The 16,744-nt window shown below is 42.7% G+C and overlaps 1 pseudogene; it reads right to left on the reverse strand.

Annotated features, from left to right (window-relative positions):
* Nucleotides 1–13,899: 13,899 nt before the first annotated feature.
* LOC132770255 (phosphatidylinositol 3,4,5-trisphosphate 3-phosphatase TPTE2-like) overlaps nucleotides 13,900–16,744 on the reverse strand; it is an 81,593-nt pseudogene continuing 78,748 nt past the window's right edge.

The following is a 16,744-nucleotide window of genomic DNA, read 5'->3' on the forward strand; positions in this document are numbered from 1 at the left end:
TCAGCTCTACCTGTGGTGAACTGTATCAAAAGCATACATAAAGAAAGGGATAATATAACAAAGATAACAAGTACTCGCAATTTGAGCTTTCTCTATTTAGGACCTCCTGAAGGCATAAGAATGCGATTATCAACTTTCTTGTCTTTCTTTTCTTATTTTAAGCTGGAATTGTCTCTTTGTTTAACTCCTCAATAAGATATGCTCCCATTTCATTTAATTCCAACGTTTTATATATTGTAACTGTTTATTCAGTAGAGATAGACATTTGAGAACAATGAGCTTTTGGCTAACAGAGAGTTCCTCTTCTGTAAGAAACTTATTTTTTAGCAAGATCCTAGGGAGACTTTACAACAGTCAAAGTCAGGGTCAACCATGTTTCCTTCCAGCTCAGTTTCTATATGTAAAAGATTAAAATGCATATTTTAATATAAACTGAGCTCCTGTAACTGAAGAGGAAGCAAAAAGCAATCTTTGCTTAAGGTTAGAGTGTACTAGAAAGCTGAGTGTTTGTTTGTTTGTTTGTTGTTTAAAGACTGGATACTTTATAGGGTTGTGAGTGTGTTGTTAAGGCTTTGTGGTTATCTATGGAACTGATGTCTCTGCTTGAGGCCTAGTGTTTGAAGCCGTGTTCTCGAGACTGTGTGCTTGAGGGGGGTGAAGCTTTGAGTCTGTGCTTGAGAATTTCTGCCATGAGCTCAAGGGGCAGAGATGCATCTACTTCACCAGATCATTCTGGAGCAGAGCTAGCAGTTGAGCTCCAGCAATGCACACAACTTAACCAACACTCATATTAAGAATAATATAGGAGAACTGATGTATTTTGAGAAGAAGGGGGACCAGAGTTCAGTAAAGTTCCTGCTTGGTAACTGAATCACTAGAATATGGAGAAGAGGCAAGCTTCTCCAGTCACATGCAGGGATCGTGGATGTTGATACAATATATCTAATGAGCTACATCTGCAGCAAGTACAAACAGCTTACTTCAATGGAAGAAAAGATCCAGCAACTCGAGGGCCAAATTGAGACACTTAAGGATATTAAGAAACTCAACATTTTCTTGGACACAGCCCAGCAGACCATTCTAGGGCCTTTCCACACAGCCCTATATCCCAGACCAGGGGTCCTCAAACTAAGGCCCGGGGGCCGGGTGCGGCCCTCCAAGGTCATTTACCCAGCCCTTGCTCAGGGTCAACCTAAGTCTGAAACAATCTGAAAGCACACAACAACAATCCTTTCTCATCAGCCAAAAGCAGGCCCACACTTCCCATTAAAATACTAATAAATTTATATTTGTTAAAATTGTTCTTCATTTTAATTATTGTATTGTTTTAAGTGTTTTTTGCACTGCAAATAAGATATGTGCAGTGTGCATAGGAATTCATTCATATATATTTTCAAATTATAATCCGGCCCTCCAACAGTTTGAGGGACTGTGACCTGGCCCTCTGTTTAAAAAGTTTGAGGACCCCTGTCCTAGACTACCAAGGCAGGAAATCCCACGTCATCTGAATGTGGACTCTGATAACCCTGTTCAAAGCAGATATTGTGGGATTTTCTGCCTTGATATTCTGGGATATAGGGCTGTGTGGAAGGACCCCTAGATGCACAACCCACATCAGATGAACATGCCAGGGAAGGCTATGGGGAGGTTACTTTAAATGTGGAGAATGCTGATGCTTGGAAAAATGTGACATTTAGAAAGAAGAAGAGGACCAGGCATCATTCTGTGAATCCTTCTGTTAATCTGGAGTTACATAATTGATTCCAAGTTCTGTCACCATTAACAGATGATGAGGAAATACAAGACCTTGAGGAGGATGAGAGGCTCTTAGATACAACTGAGTGGACCATCCTTGATCAATGCATGGGGGATGTCTCTGGGGAGGACAGTTCACAAACATGAATCTGCAGTTATAGAATGAAGCAAGGGCTCTTTCCCCAATCATATATGAGGCAGAACAATAACATACTGGGGAAAATGAAGGGGTCTTGGACAAATGAAGGGGTGCTACTATGAATGCGATTTTCCTGCTTCTTGACAGGTGGTTGGACTGGATGGCCCATTTGGTCTCTTCCAACTCTATGATTCTATGATTCTATATCTGACTGGATTGTCCTTGATGAATGCATGGGAGATGTCTCTGGGGAGGAGGCCAGCTTAGCGCTACACAATCCAGTAAAAACTGAAGAGGAAGAAGAACAGCAGGGCAAGTTTTCAGGAGACCTTCAGAGCACATTACAGGAAAGTGACTTTGTCAATCTTCAAAGGAGATGGATGATGGTAGTAGTTGATTCCCTCTTGAGGGGAACAGAATCAATGATTTGCAAACCTGGCAGGAAGAATGCTTGGGCCTCTGTATGGAGAAAGAGGTGAAATGTTAACAGGTGATAGGTAAAAGGCAGAGCTGCTCAATAACTTCTTTGCCTTAGTCTCCTTCCAAAAAGAGATTGGTGTTCAACCTGAGCAATATAGAGAAGATGAATTAATAGGGGAAATGCAACCCAAAATAGGCAGTCAAGGAATAACTGACCACTCTAAATGAATTCAAGTCTACAGGGCCAGATGAACTAGACCCAATAGTAATGAAGGAACTGGCAGAAGTCATAGAATCATAGAATCAAAGAGTTGGAAGAGACCTCATGGGCCATCTAGTCCAACCCCCTGCCAAGAAGCAGGAATATTGCATTCAAAGTACCCCTGACAGATGGCCATCCAGCCTCTGTTTAAAAGCTTCCAAAGAAGGAGCCTCCACCACACCCCGGGGCAGAGAGTTCCACTGCTGAACAGCTCTCACAGTCAGGAAGTTCTTCCTCATGTTCAGCTGGAATCTCCTTTCTTGTAATTTGAAGCCATTGTTCCGCGTCCTAGTCTCCAGGGAAGCAGAAAACAAGCTTGCTCCCTCCTCCCTGTGGCTTCCTCTTACATATTTATACATGGCTACCATATCTCCTCTCAGCCTTCTCTTCTTCAGGCTAAACATGCCCAGCTCCTTAAGCCGCTCCTCATAGGGCTTGTTCTCCAGACCTTTGATCATTTTAGTCACCCTCCTCTGGACACATTCCAGTTTGTCAATATCTCTCTTGAATTGTGGTGCCCAGAATTGGACACAATATTCCAGGTGTGGTCTAACCAAAGCGGAATAGAGGGGTAGTATTACTTCCCTAGATCTAGACACTATGCTCCTATTGATACAGGCCAAAATCCCATTGGCTTTTTTAACCGCCACATCACATTGTTGGCTCATGTTTAACTTGTTGTCTACGAGGAACAAAGATTGTTCCATGCAGAACAATCTTTTTCACACGTACTGCTCTCGAGCCAGGCATTGTCCCCCATTCTGTATCTTTGCATTTCATTTTTTCTGCCTAAGTGGAGTATCTTGCATTTGTCACTGTTGAACTTCATTTTGTTAGTTTTGGCCCATCTCTCTAATCTGTCAAGATTGTTTTGAATCCTACTCCTGTCCTCTGGAGTATTGGCTATTCCTCCCAATTTGGTGTCATCTGTAGATTTGATGATCATGCCTTCTAACCCTTCATTGAAGTCATTAATAAAGATGTTGAACAGGACCGTGCCCAGGACAGAACCCTGCGGCACTCCGCTCGTCACTTCTTTCCAAGATGAAGAGGAAGCATTGGTGAGCACCCTCTGGGTTCGTCCATTTAACCATTTACAGATGCACTTCACCATAGTTTTGCCTAGCCCACATTGGACTAGTTTTCTTGCCAGAAGGTCATGGGGGATTTTGTCGAAGGCCTTACTGAAATCCAGGTACACTACATCCACGGCATTCCCCGCATCTATCCAGCTTGTAACTCTATTGAAAAAAGAGATCAGATTAGTCTGGCATGACTTGTTTTTGATAAATCCATGTTGACTATTAGCGATGACCGCATTTGTTTCTAAGTGCTTGCAGACCACTTCCTTGACAATCTTTTCCAGAATCTTGCCTGGTATCGACATGAGGCTGACCGGACGGTAATTGTTTGGGTCATCCTTTTTTCCCTTCTTGAACATTGGGACCACATTGGCCCACCTCCAATCTGCTGGAACTTCTCCTGTTCTCCAAGAACTCTCAAAGATGATTACCAATGGTTCCGAAATGACTTCCGCTAGTTCAATACTCTTGGGTGTAGTTGATCTGGCCCTGGGGACTTGAACTCACTTAGAGCGGTCAGGTATTCCTGGACTACTTGTTTCCCAATTTGGGGTTGGATGTCCTCAAATCCCTCACCCACTCGATCTTGCTGAAGTTGAAGATGACTTTCTTTTTGTGAGAAGACTGAGGCAAAGAAGGCATTAAGTAGTTCTGCCTTTTCCCTGCCCCCTGTCAGCATTGCCCCATTTTCTCCTCGAAGAGACCTTATTGCCTCCCTGTTCTTCCTTTTTTACTGACATAAGAAAAGAAGCCCTTTTTATTATTTTTAATGTCCCTGACAAGCCTGAGCCCGTTTTGTGCTTTAGCCTTGCGGACCTTTTCTCTACAGGTGTTGGCTATTTGTTTGAAATCTTCTTTGGGGTTTCTCCCTTTTTCCACTTCTTGTGCATGTCTCCATTCTGGCTTCATTGCACTTGTCCTATTTTTTTCTCTTTGTTTGCACGGTTTGCAATTGCGCCTTGAGTATTTCACTCTTGAGAAATTCCCATCCATCTGTAACTCCCTTGTCTTTTAGTATCTGTGTCCATGGAATGCTGCTCAGTGTTTCCTTCATTTTTCAGAAATCAGCTCTCCTAAAGTCCAAAATGCGGGTTTGACTTGTCTTAGTTTCGGCCTTCCTTTGTACCTCCCTTGCCCCTAAGGATCCGACCACTTCAACCGCATCGATCAGGTCCTCTGCATTTGTTAGGATGAGATCAAGAGTAGCCGACCCCCTTGTTGCCTCTTCTACCTTCTGGACCATGAAATTGTCTGCAAGACAAGCGAGGAATTTGTTGGACCTTGTACTCTTGGCTGAGTTTGTTTTCCAGCAAATATCGGGATAGTTGAAATTGCCCATGACTACTACATCTCTTCCCTGTGCCTGTTTGGTCAACTGTTGGCAGAAGACTTCATCAAGTTCTTCCTCCAGGCTTGGAGGTCTGTAGTAGATGCCTACAACAACATCTTGTTGAGTCCCAGTTCCCTTGATTCTTATCCAGATGCTTTCAAGCTGGTTTCCCAGATTGCTGTCTTGCATCTCTTCTGCAGCGTAACAGTTTTTGACATATAAGACTACTCCGCCTCCTCTCCCCTTTGTTCGGTTTCTGTGAAAGTGGTTATAGCCCTCGAAGTCTACATTCCAGAGATAGGAGTCATCTCACCAGGTTTCAGTGATGCCTATGAGATCATATTTGTGGTGTTGGGCTAAAAGTTGGAGTTTGTCTTGTTTCTTTCCCATGCTCTGTGCATTAGTGTAAAGACATGTGAGCCCCTGAGATCTTCCCCCGAGCTGTTTAATTGGGATTATTGTGCTTTTGGTACTTGGTCCTTGTTGTGTTTGTGCAGCCCTCAATTTAGCCTTCTGGCAGTTCCCTGACATTGTGGGTAAAGTAGTGTTCGCAATGCTGTTGTCCCCCTCCCCCGGTGGACCTAGTTTAAAGTGCGTCTAATGAGGTTTGCGAATCTGTGAGCAAAAAGGTGTTTTCCTACTTGTGTGAGATGCGTCCCATCCCTTGCCAGTAGGCCATCCTCCTGGAAAAGCAGGCCATGGTCGAGGAAGCCAAAGCGTTCCTCCTGACACCATTTTGTAAGCCAGTTATTGACCTGTACTATTTTTCTGGCCCTTGTAGGACTGTGTCTTACAACTGGGAGGAGGGATGAAACCACCTGTACATTACATTGTTTTAGCTTTGTTCTGAGAGCTCGAAAATCATTTATGATCTTTTGAAAAGTATGCCTAGCAGTATCATTGGTTCCTACATGAATCAACATGAGGGGATGATGGTGATGGGGTTTGAGGAGCCTGGTGAGTGATATGGTGTATTTTTGCCCCTGGTAGGCAGCATATTTCTTGAGCCATCCCATCTGGTCTGGAAATGACGGCTTACATTCCTCTAAGGAGGGAGTCGCCTACTACCAAGACCTGTTTACTTTCATGATTGACAGGGTCCCTTTTGTGCAATGTAGTGTGTAGGTCCCCAGAAAAGTGATCCTCTTGATGTGTAGGTGTAAAGTGTTGTCCTCCTCCTCAACATCCCCGGTGCATTCGTCAAGGACAATCCATTGAGATTCGTCCAAGAGCCTATCATTCTCCTGTATGTGTTCCTGTTGCACCTGGTCTACAGTTGGGGATGGTACACCCGCGTGATTGTGTAAGTGTGAATGTTGTGAAGTGTTGTCCCAGTCAGGGCTATCCCCCGCACACTGATCAAGGATGAGCCACTGATCAGTATCCAAGCCATTCTGGTCTTCCCCAATATGTTGTATTTCTTGATCAAGTGATAGTTGTGTGAGAATTTTGAATCTATTGTGTAACTGCAGCTGAGCAGAAGTATTCTGAGGAGGCTTCTGGGTCCTATGTCTCTTTCTAAGGGTAACATTCTTCCAAGCCTGAGGGTTGTCCACATCTGAGGTGATCTCCTCTTGAGCCTCCCCATATTGTTGGTGTGATATGGGCTGTGTGTCTAGGACAGTGTGCTGTGTGGTGTCTAAGAACAGCTCAAGTTCCTGAATGTCCTTAAGGGTCTTAATATGGTCCTCGAGTTGTTGGATCCTCTGTTCCATGTGAGTGATCTGTTTACTCTTGGGGCAGATGTCATTGAGTAATTGTTGCGTGAAAAACCTGAACATGCCACAGCTTGTGCATGAGACAGGAAGATTTTGTGTTTGTTCCATCTGCAGGTTGCTAATTATCTCCTCTTGGTGTGTTTTATGTTGTTGTCTGTATGCAGGGGGGAAAGTGTAGGTTAGTGAGTGTGTGAGTTTGCCCGCGCCTGGTGGCACGCGCAATCCTGACTTATATAGGGTAAACAGGAAGTAGAACAATGAGCCACTAATTGCTGGCCTCCACTGTTGGCTAAAAGAATGTAGCCTCACCCCGCTTCTCAAACAAAGCAACACTCAAAGCAGCTAATTTTAAACACTCACTCAGATTCCTAGTGCCCCCTAAGACAAGGCTTACCTGAAGCAGAAGGGAACAAAATGGCTTCTTGCTTCCTCAACTTCTGTGGGAGTCATTTCAGAACCACTGACAATAACCTTTGAGAATGCTTGGAGAACAGAAGAAGTCCCAGCAGTCTGGAGGAGAGCAAATGCTGTATCTATTTTCAAGAAGGAAAAAAGGAAGACCCAAACAATTATCATCCAGTCAGCCTGACATCAATACCAGGGAAGATTCTGGAGCAGATCATTAAGGAAGCAGTTTGCAATCACTTAGAAAGGAACGCTGTGATCACTAAAAGTGAACATGTATTTATCAAAACAAGTCATGCAAAATTAATTTTATCTCTTTTTTGATAGACTTACAAGTTTGATAGATGCAGGAAATGCAAACAAAATAATCAAATGTGTGCTGGGAAATGCTGCTATTAGGTGGATCTGTAATTGGTGAACCAATTGAACCTAAAGACTGTTCAACAATGGTTCCTTATCATCCTGAAAAGAAGTGACTTAGTAGAGTACCACACGGTTCGGTCCTGAGCCTAGTACTGTTTATTAATGACTTACATGAAGGTTTAAAAGACATAGTTATCAAGTTTGCAGATGACACCAAATTAGGAGGGATAGCTTAGCTAATACTTCTGAGGACAGGATCAGAATTCAAAATGACCTTAACAGATTAGCGAGCTGGGTCAAAACTAACAAAATTAATTTCAACAAGGATAAATGTAAGATACTACACTTAGGCAGAAAAAAATGAAATGTATAGATACAGAATGGGTGATGCCTGGCTCAACAACAGTCCTTGTGAAAAAGATCTTGGCGTCTTCATGGACAACAAGTTGAACATAAGCTAACAATGTGATGCATCAGAAGGAGTATAGTGCTTAGATCTAGGGAAGTCATGGTGCCTCTCCATTCAGCTTTGATTAGACTTCACCTGGAATACTGTTTTCAGTTCTGGGCACCACAATTTAGAAGAGATATTGATAAACTGGAACATGTCCAGAGGAAGGTAACTAAAATGATCCAAGTTCTGGAGACCATGCCCTATGAGGAGTGTCTTAGAGAGCTGGATATGTTAGCTTGCAGAAGATACAGTTGAAAGAAGATATGATTTCCATGTATAAATATGTATAAAGGATGTCATAAGGAGGAGGGAGCAAGCTTGTTTTCTGATGACCTGGCAGTTAGGATTTGTGTTGCACTCCAGGCCAGGAAATACTTCTGTACTTCACCACAAGTTAACTCAGCAGAAGCAGCTCATTAAATATTATATAAAAAGCACTGTAGCAAAAATAGTGAAAACTTCAACATCTATATGTATAAAATAGTCCACAAGATTCAAGGTACAAGAGTAATCCAAAAATTCTAAAGCAACAGGACATCCAATATAGGAAGTACAAGGCAGCATGTAATCCAATACAAGAATCCAGGATCAATAATTCAAATTTGGAAGCATGAAACGAGCAAAAACATGGAACTAGAATTCCCTCAGAAAGTTTGACTAGGACTTGGCAAGAGCTGTTGCCTCAATTACCAACCTTAACCAGATCGGCTGGTAAATTCCCCTGGACTCTCTAATATACAAATAAAATCATGCCTGCTCCCATGATTTCCTGATACAGGTCTCTTCTCTAACAAGCACTGAGACCATCTGAGATTCTCTTGAGTAGGACGAAGTTTACGAAAACTGAGACCCCTATCTACCAGCTCATTATTTTGCAACTCATGATTCTCTCCATCTGGGATTTCAGCCTCTGAACGCATTTCCCTAGAATGTGACCTTGACTAACTGTTGAAGACACAAACCAATCATTTTCAGCACTTAAAATCTCATCTTGGCTCGCAGGCCCAGAGTACCCATGATCCACTTCCTCATTTACAAGCGATATCAGCCACAACAATGGGCTGAAATACAACAATTAGGACTAATGGGTTGAAATTACAGGAAAGGAGATTCCACATGAACATTAGGGAGAACTTCCTGACTGTAATAGCTGTTCAGCAGCAGAACTCTCTGTCTCAGAGTGTGGTGGAAGCTCCTTCTTTGGAGGCTTTTAAGCAGGGGCTGGATGGCCATCTATCAGAGGTGCTTTGAATGTGATTTTCCTGCATGGCAGATGGTTGAACTAGATGGCCCAAGTGGTCTCCAACTATGATTCTGTAATTCTATTTTACAATGAACTTATTTTTTATTTAAAACAGCACCTTACTGCCTTCTTAGATTAATCACATATAATCAAGATGAGTCCCCCTTGAGATGAGAACAGTGGGGTATAAATGTGGGAAATAAATAAAATAAATAAGTTATATGGGTGTGATTACACTGGAGAATTAATGCAGTATTGCATCACTTTAACTGCTATGTTATCATGAGAGCTGTTTAATCTTCAACAAGCTGTTTAATCTTCTCTGTCAAAGGGTTTTGGTGCATTACAAGCTATAGATCCTATAGCATTGAGATGTGACAGTTAAAGTGGAGTCAAACTGCATCAGTTCTACAGTGCAGATACACCCCAAGTCTCTGGAGGCGTTGGAAACTTCTGGGTTACCTTGGGCAGGTCTAGCTCAGTCTCAAAGTAGGAGAAAGGTGAAGTCCTCTGAACATTTTTAAAAAAAACAAAACAACAAAAAACCCTGCAATAGGGTCATGCTCCACACATGAAAAAAAAAACATAAATTGGAAACAAATCAAAAGTGCACCACAACAAAAGAATCAAAGTGAAGCTAAATATACAGAGCAGGATGCAGGATGTTTTATAAATGATCCACAATTTGCAAATTGATATGTTCTAGGTGAAATCTATAGCCTATGTTCTTAAAAAAAACATTTCTTTATCAAAATCAATATAGGCTGCTATTATGTGTGTTCAGTGTGAACTTTCTTTTGCTGAGTCAACTAGACTGGCTAGACTGCCTCATCCAGAAACAGCGTGAAACTAGAGCCAGAAATTCATCCTAGTTGCTATTGTTGTCCTAAACATCAGGAGAGTTAAAAATATTCCTCATCTTTGGACTAAGGCTGCAAGACCCAGACCCAGATCCAGATCACCAGCTTTTTCAGAGGACACAGATGCAACCCTATCTAGAATGGGTTGTGAATTCAGTGTTTAGATATAAAAAATATGTAGCCAGCTGATTTTTGTTTCACTGGATTTCAGCTTCATTGTAAGTGGAATGATTATACCATAATAAGGGATTGAAAAAGTTCTTGTATTTAAGATTTGGGGAAAACATATTTCTATCATTAATCATTATGGGAACTCGGTTAACTCAGTTAACATTTAAAAACTGATTCACCACTATTTTTGCATTGATTTAGGAGATGTCAAATAGATCTAAGTACAGTTTTACTTTGAAAGCTTTGGTGCTGCCCACACTGAGTGTTGAATATGGCCTCTGGGGAAACTTGTTCATTGCAGTGCTTTCTTTCTGTGAAATGTTTTGAGACTTCACTAAAAATTATGAAATCTTAACAAAATAATTAGTCACCAAAGATAAAAATAGAGGAATAGAGAACAGAAAAAAGAGTTTAAGATTAAAGAACTTGGAAGGTGTACTATATAGCTATAACCAGAGCTCAAATGGGACAAAATATTTTTTCCAACCATTAACTTGTAATGCACACATAACACCTGTAAGAAACAATTCTGTGTTGGTATGGATGATATACCCTAGAATAGGAATGCAAATACTTGCGTACTTCATTTGATGTGAGGACTACTCATCATTATGATAGTTTTATCTCTACAAATATTTCTCCACATTGTTTTCCTCATATTAGTATGTTATGCACATGACTGGGCTTTCCCCTCACAAAAATCTTGGTTACTTCACTGGTTTTATTGTTCTTTTCAATGTGGTTTCCTGACCGTCGGTAAATCCACAGTTTGCCCTGCAAATGATTGTGAATATTTGTATATATATATCCCTAGAGGCCAGCTCCATAGAAGCAAAGGAATAGATCTCTTCTTCTAAATGTAAGGAGAAAGAGGGCGTCCTGGTTGCCTCACCCCCACACCAGTGAAGAAGAAGCAAGACGGGGAAGGAGGCTTTAAAACTTCTGTCTCCCAGCTGCTCCCTTGCTTATCATCCCTTGCTGCCTCATCCCCACATCATGCCGCCATCTTGGAGTCAGCAACAATGGATCAAAGAGCATAAAGATCACCGGACAGTTGCTTCAGCAAGACCCATAGCCTTATAAGAACATCAGAGTTAATCCTCCTGGCAGAATTGAGGAGTGGCTGAAGTAATCTCCTAACTCCAGCTCATTGTCACCACCAGTGAAAAACGCCGCTGCCATTTTGGGGCCTTTTAGTTGCCAGTTTGTCCCTTAAGTTTAAACCTTCTCAGCAAGATCTGGAACCATCTGTCACTGGTCATTAGTAGGTGTTCTGCAGGGGGATGGTGTTGCTGGGGTGGGATTGGGAGACTGTGTGCCAAATTTATGCCGGCTGGTTCCTCCATAGGTCTCTTGGTGGGCAGTGTTCAAGTCCTGGGCCAGTGGGTCTCTTCCCTCTCTTTTTCATTGTGCTACTAAGAACATTGACCACTTTAATCTGACATTGTTATAATAGGAATTTATCAACTACACACCTCATCAATTGATTTTGCTGCTACTAATCACTCTGCTGCTATTCTGAATGTGCTGCTAAGCCTGGTCCCTAGGTTTTAATCTCTCAATTTGACCTCCCTGCACTTTACAATCACACTCCATTTCACTAGAGTAGCCTGCTTTGCATATTATATAGGACATCGGCCCTCCATCATTATCTATGCTGCCTTTAAGCACTTTGCACTTTATATCTGTACTTGTATTAGTTCTTTGTGCATTGTCAAAAGATCAGGGCAGTCTGGAGGGATATAGAGTTTGCAGGGTGGGGCAGGCAGATCAGTAACGAATAATCCTGCTTTTAATTATAGAACATCATGTAGAATTCAGCCTATAGAGAGGGGGGAGGGAGACCTGGAGGGAGAGCTAGAGGGAGGTGTGTATTCAGGGCAGGAGGCCTCTACTGAGGTGGTGACTGGGAGGGGGAGATGCGGGAAAGGGAGACCCAGTTCATCAATTTGGCCTAAAGATTGGTATAGATCCAAAATATTAATTCGAACTACAGGTGAAAAACTAAATTACCAATTCAAGGAATTGAAGGAAGAACTCTTGTAAATTTAAATAGGCTCCTGACAAGGGTAAGCTGAAAACCCAGGATGGCGGTCCCTCCAGGTTGAGAGTGGTGCTGTTCAATGCCAGGTCAGTGAATGGAAAAACATCTATTATTCAGGAATTAATCCTTGAAGTACACACTGACCTGGTTTTATAACAGAGACCTGGCTAGACGAGGCTGGGGTGGGGGGGGGGGGTTTAATCTCTCCCAGCTTTGTCCACCAGGTTATGCCATACAGCACCAGTCAAGATCTGGAGGGTGGGGAAGGGGTGTTGAAATTGTCTATAAGGATTCCATCTCCCTGATCAGGTGCCCCATTCTGCAGTCTACCACATTTAAATGTGTTGGCCTGAGGGTCGGTGCCCGGGACAGGTTAGGGTTAGTGTACCGACCACCCCGCTGCACTACAGTCTCCCTACCTGAGCTAGCCGGAGTGGTCTCTGGCCTGGTGTTGGAGTCCCAACAGCTCATTGTGCTGGGGGACTTCAATGTTCATGCTGAGACCACCCTGTCAGGAGTGGCTCAGGACTTCATGGCCTCCATGGCAACCATGGACCTGTTCCAATTATTATTGCTGGACACATATTGGATCTGGTTTTCTGTCAGGGATGGGAAGAAGGTGGTGAGGTGGAGGAGCTGACCATCACTCCGTTGCCATGGACTGACTACCACTTGATCAGGTTTAGACTTATTGCGCCTTCCTACCTTCGCAGGAGTGGTGGACCCATTAAAATGGTCTGCCCCAGGAGACTTACAGATCCAAATGGTTTTCTGAAGGCTCTTGGGGATTTTCCTGCCTCCTCAGTAAGTGACCTTGTTGAGATCCTGGTCACCAAGTCTATAGACATGATTGCTCCAGAAGCCCCCCCCCCCCCGAGTAACCGAGCTAAACCATCTCCTTGGTTTACTGAGGAGCTGTCAGCAATGAAGTGAAAGAAGACGTGGATAGAGCACGTGTGATGGTGGAAGTGCAGCCAATATTGTGTCTGCTAAGAACCGTCTGGCTAAGCTGTTCTGAGTTGCTAGAGAACTATTAAATCCTCTTCAGAGTGAGATTTCTGACAACTTGGCAGATCACTGTGAAGCATTTGCTCGGTTCTTTGCGGACAAAGTCACTCTGATCCATTCCAACTTCGATGCCATGTTAACAGCAGTCTCTGAGGATGTAACACGAGCATTTGCTTGTCTGGTTTTAATGGATTCGTTTAAATTAGTTCAGTTCGAAAATGTGGGCAGGATCCTTGGGGAGGCGAGGCGTACCACATGCATCCTAGACCCCTGCCCATCATTGCTGATAAAAGAAGCCAGTGGGAGTTTGGCAGAGTGGGTTAAGGTTAATGCCTCCTTACAGGAGGGCAAGATTCCAGCCAGCCTAAAACAGGCTGTTATAAAACCACTGTTGAAAAAAACATCAGTGGACCTCAATTAGTCAACCTTTGGGCAGTTTCCAATCTTCCCTACTTGGGCAAAGTCCTGGAACATATGGTGGCCTCACAATTCCAGGGGTTCTTGGTAGACACTGGTTATCTAGATCTGGCCCAGTCTGGCTTTAGACTGTGACATGGCACTGAAACAGCCTTGGTCAGCTTAGTAGATGATCTACACTGGGAGCTAGACAGGGGGAGTATGTCTCTGTTGGTTCTGCTGGACCTCTCAGCGGCCTTCGATACCATTGACCATGGTATCCTTCTCGGACACCTCGCAGAAATGGGCCTTGGAGGTACTGCTCTGCAGTGGCTCCAGTCCTTCCTGGAGAGTCAGTCTCAAAGGGTGTTACTGGGTAATACCTGTTTGACTCCACAACCATTGTTTTGTGGAGTCCCTCAGGGTTCAGTACTGTCCCCGATGTTATTTAATATCTACATGAAGCTGCCGGGGGAGATCATCCGGAGTTTCGGAGTACGGTATTATCTGTATGCAGATGACGTCCAAATCTGTCACTCCTTCCCGCCTGTCACTAAGGAGGTGCTTGGCTGCTGTGTCAGACTGGATGAGGGCTAAGAAATTGAAACTGAATCCAGACAAGACAGAGGTCCTCCTGGTCAGTCAAAAGGCCAAACAGGGCATAGGGTTACAGCCTGTGTTGGATGGGGTTACATTCCCCCTGAAGATGCAGGTTTGCAGCTTTGGAGTGATCCTGGATTCATTGCTGAGCCTGGAACCCCAGGTTTCGGTGGTGGCCAGGGGAGCTTTTGCAGTTAAAACTTGTGCACCAGCTGAGCCCATACCTTGGGAAGTCTGATCTGGCCACGGTCGTCCATGCTCTGGTTACATTCCGAATAGATTACTATGAGGCGCTGCCTTTGAAGATGGTTCAGAAACTTCAGCTAGTCCAACGGTCAGCAGCCAGCTTGCTAACTTGGGCGACATACAGGGAACATTCCCCCTCCTCCCGTTATGTCAGCTCCACTGGCTGCCGGTCCATTTCCGAGCCCAATTCAAAGTATTGGTTTTGACCTATAAAGCTCTATATGGTTCTGTCCCAGCTTACTTGTCCAAACGCATCCACCCCTACGTCTTACCTCATAATCTAAGATCATTCGGGGAGGCCCCGCTCTCACTCCCATCAACAGCACAGATGCATCTGACGGGGACAAGAGACAGGGCCTTCTCGGTGGTGGCTCCCCACCTATGGAACACACTCCCAATTGAAGTAAGATTGGCTTCCTCCCTCCTGGCTTTCCGAAAGAAAATGAAATTATGGTTTTGGGACCAGGCTTTTAGGCAATAGATGTAAGCAGCACTTTAGAAGGACACTGACTAGAATGGCGATACGGCTGATGAGATTGTTTTATGGTTTTAATGATTGTTTTTACCTATGACTTATGTTTAATTGTGGTTTTATTATTGTAATTGTTATGTAATTGTATCATAACGGTGCTCATTGTAAGCTGTCCTGAGTCCCCCTTTGGGGGTTGAGAAGTGATGGGATAGAAATAGGGTAAATAAATAAATAAATAAATTTGTAGAAGCCCTAGATCTCTGGGTCATTCCATCTACAATTTTCAAGAGATCCCTAAGTACTGACATAGTCAGAGGACATCACTGGAATACATCAACAATATTTATTTGCCTGTGCCATAGAGTTATTTGTCACACCACAAATTGTCTAGAATCAATCAAATCTTTCACAATGCCTCTAAAAATCCCACAGACAGCAATGACATTATCCATTTATTGAATCCTGGATGATTCCATGCATATATATCAGGTAAAACTATTCCCAAACTCTTTTTTGTGCCTCCTAGACTCTCCAGACCATCCCCCAAGCTTCCAGACTGCATAAAAATAGGAAACAATACAGGGAAAAGTTCTTAAATTGCCCAAATAAACTTAGAATTGCTTGAAGAGTAGTGTTTTCGGTTATTATCCTCTGACCCTCTCCAAATGCTGGTAAACTCATGAAAACTGACCTGTGTTTGTATGTATCATAAAATCATATTATTTTGTTTTTGGGAATATGTAGCCAATGAAGGAGCAATTTCACAAGGTAAATTGCTGTACATTGTGAGGGAAATGTCCTACCACGCTGCCAGGATGCTTCCTCCATGGAGCCCCACTCAAAATTGCTGTAAGTTACACAACCAGAGGGCCCAGAGGAGGAAGCATCCTATCAGGATGCTAGGATGCTAAATTCACCTCATGTTTTGAAGTTGTAAGAGACCAGTAGCTTGTTTACACTGGCTGTATATCTTGCAGTGAGTAAGACGTTACTCCAACATGTCAACACAAGGCCCAGGGATTTCAGATTTTTCAGATTTTTTAAAAAATCAAGTAGTGAAAGGTCAAAGTCAGAGTTGCAAAATTAATGCATGGCATGGAAAATATCATTACTCCGTCACAGAATTGGAGACCTTGTGGCTATCCATATATTGTTAGACTGCAATGCTCAGTATTCTTTGCAGGTACTCCATATCAGTTCATTATTGGTAAGGATGTGATTAAATGTGTTTCTCCTCTCTCTCGATTATCTCACTTGGTCTTAAACAAAGACAAAAGTCTTTTTAGCTATGCACATCATGTACATCTACAATTTTCATTCAATAAAATAAACTGCCAATTTAATAACAAAGTATTGACCCTGTACCACCTGAAATGTTGAGTAAAGACAAAAAGTTTACACATCGATCAAATTTATCTATGTATAACAAAGTCTCTGTAAATAAGTTGTTGTATATACTTAGTAGACTGTCAGAAGGATTAACACTATCAGAATTTTTCAGTTGGACAAAAAAGTATTGGCTATATTTTCAAATTATGTAAACAAATCACACAGCTAAAGATATCATAACAACCATGTAATGTGACAGTTGTTAAGTTTCAGCTTAAAAACCCTTATTTTTTAAAATAACAGTTCTGTCTACATAGTAAATAACTGTATAAAACTTGTATAAATTGTTAGCTTGCAAGTTGCCACTGTTCTCACAGCAGTAAATCATACATGTTATTTTTTCAGGACTTTCCTTCCATGAATAATGTATATCGCGAGTTCATAAAT

The sequence above is a fragment of the Anolis sagrei genome, chromosome 3, assembly GCF_037176765.1.
Source record: "Anolis sagrei isolate rAnoSag1 chromosome 3, rAnoSag1.mat, whole genome shotgun sequence".
NCBI lineage: Eukaryota > Metazoa > Chordata > Lepidosauria > Squamata > Dactyloidae > Anolis > Anolis sagrei.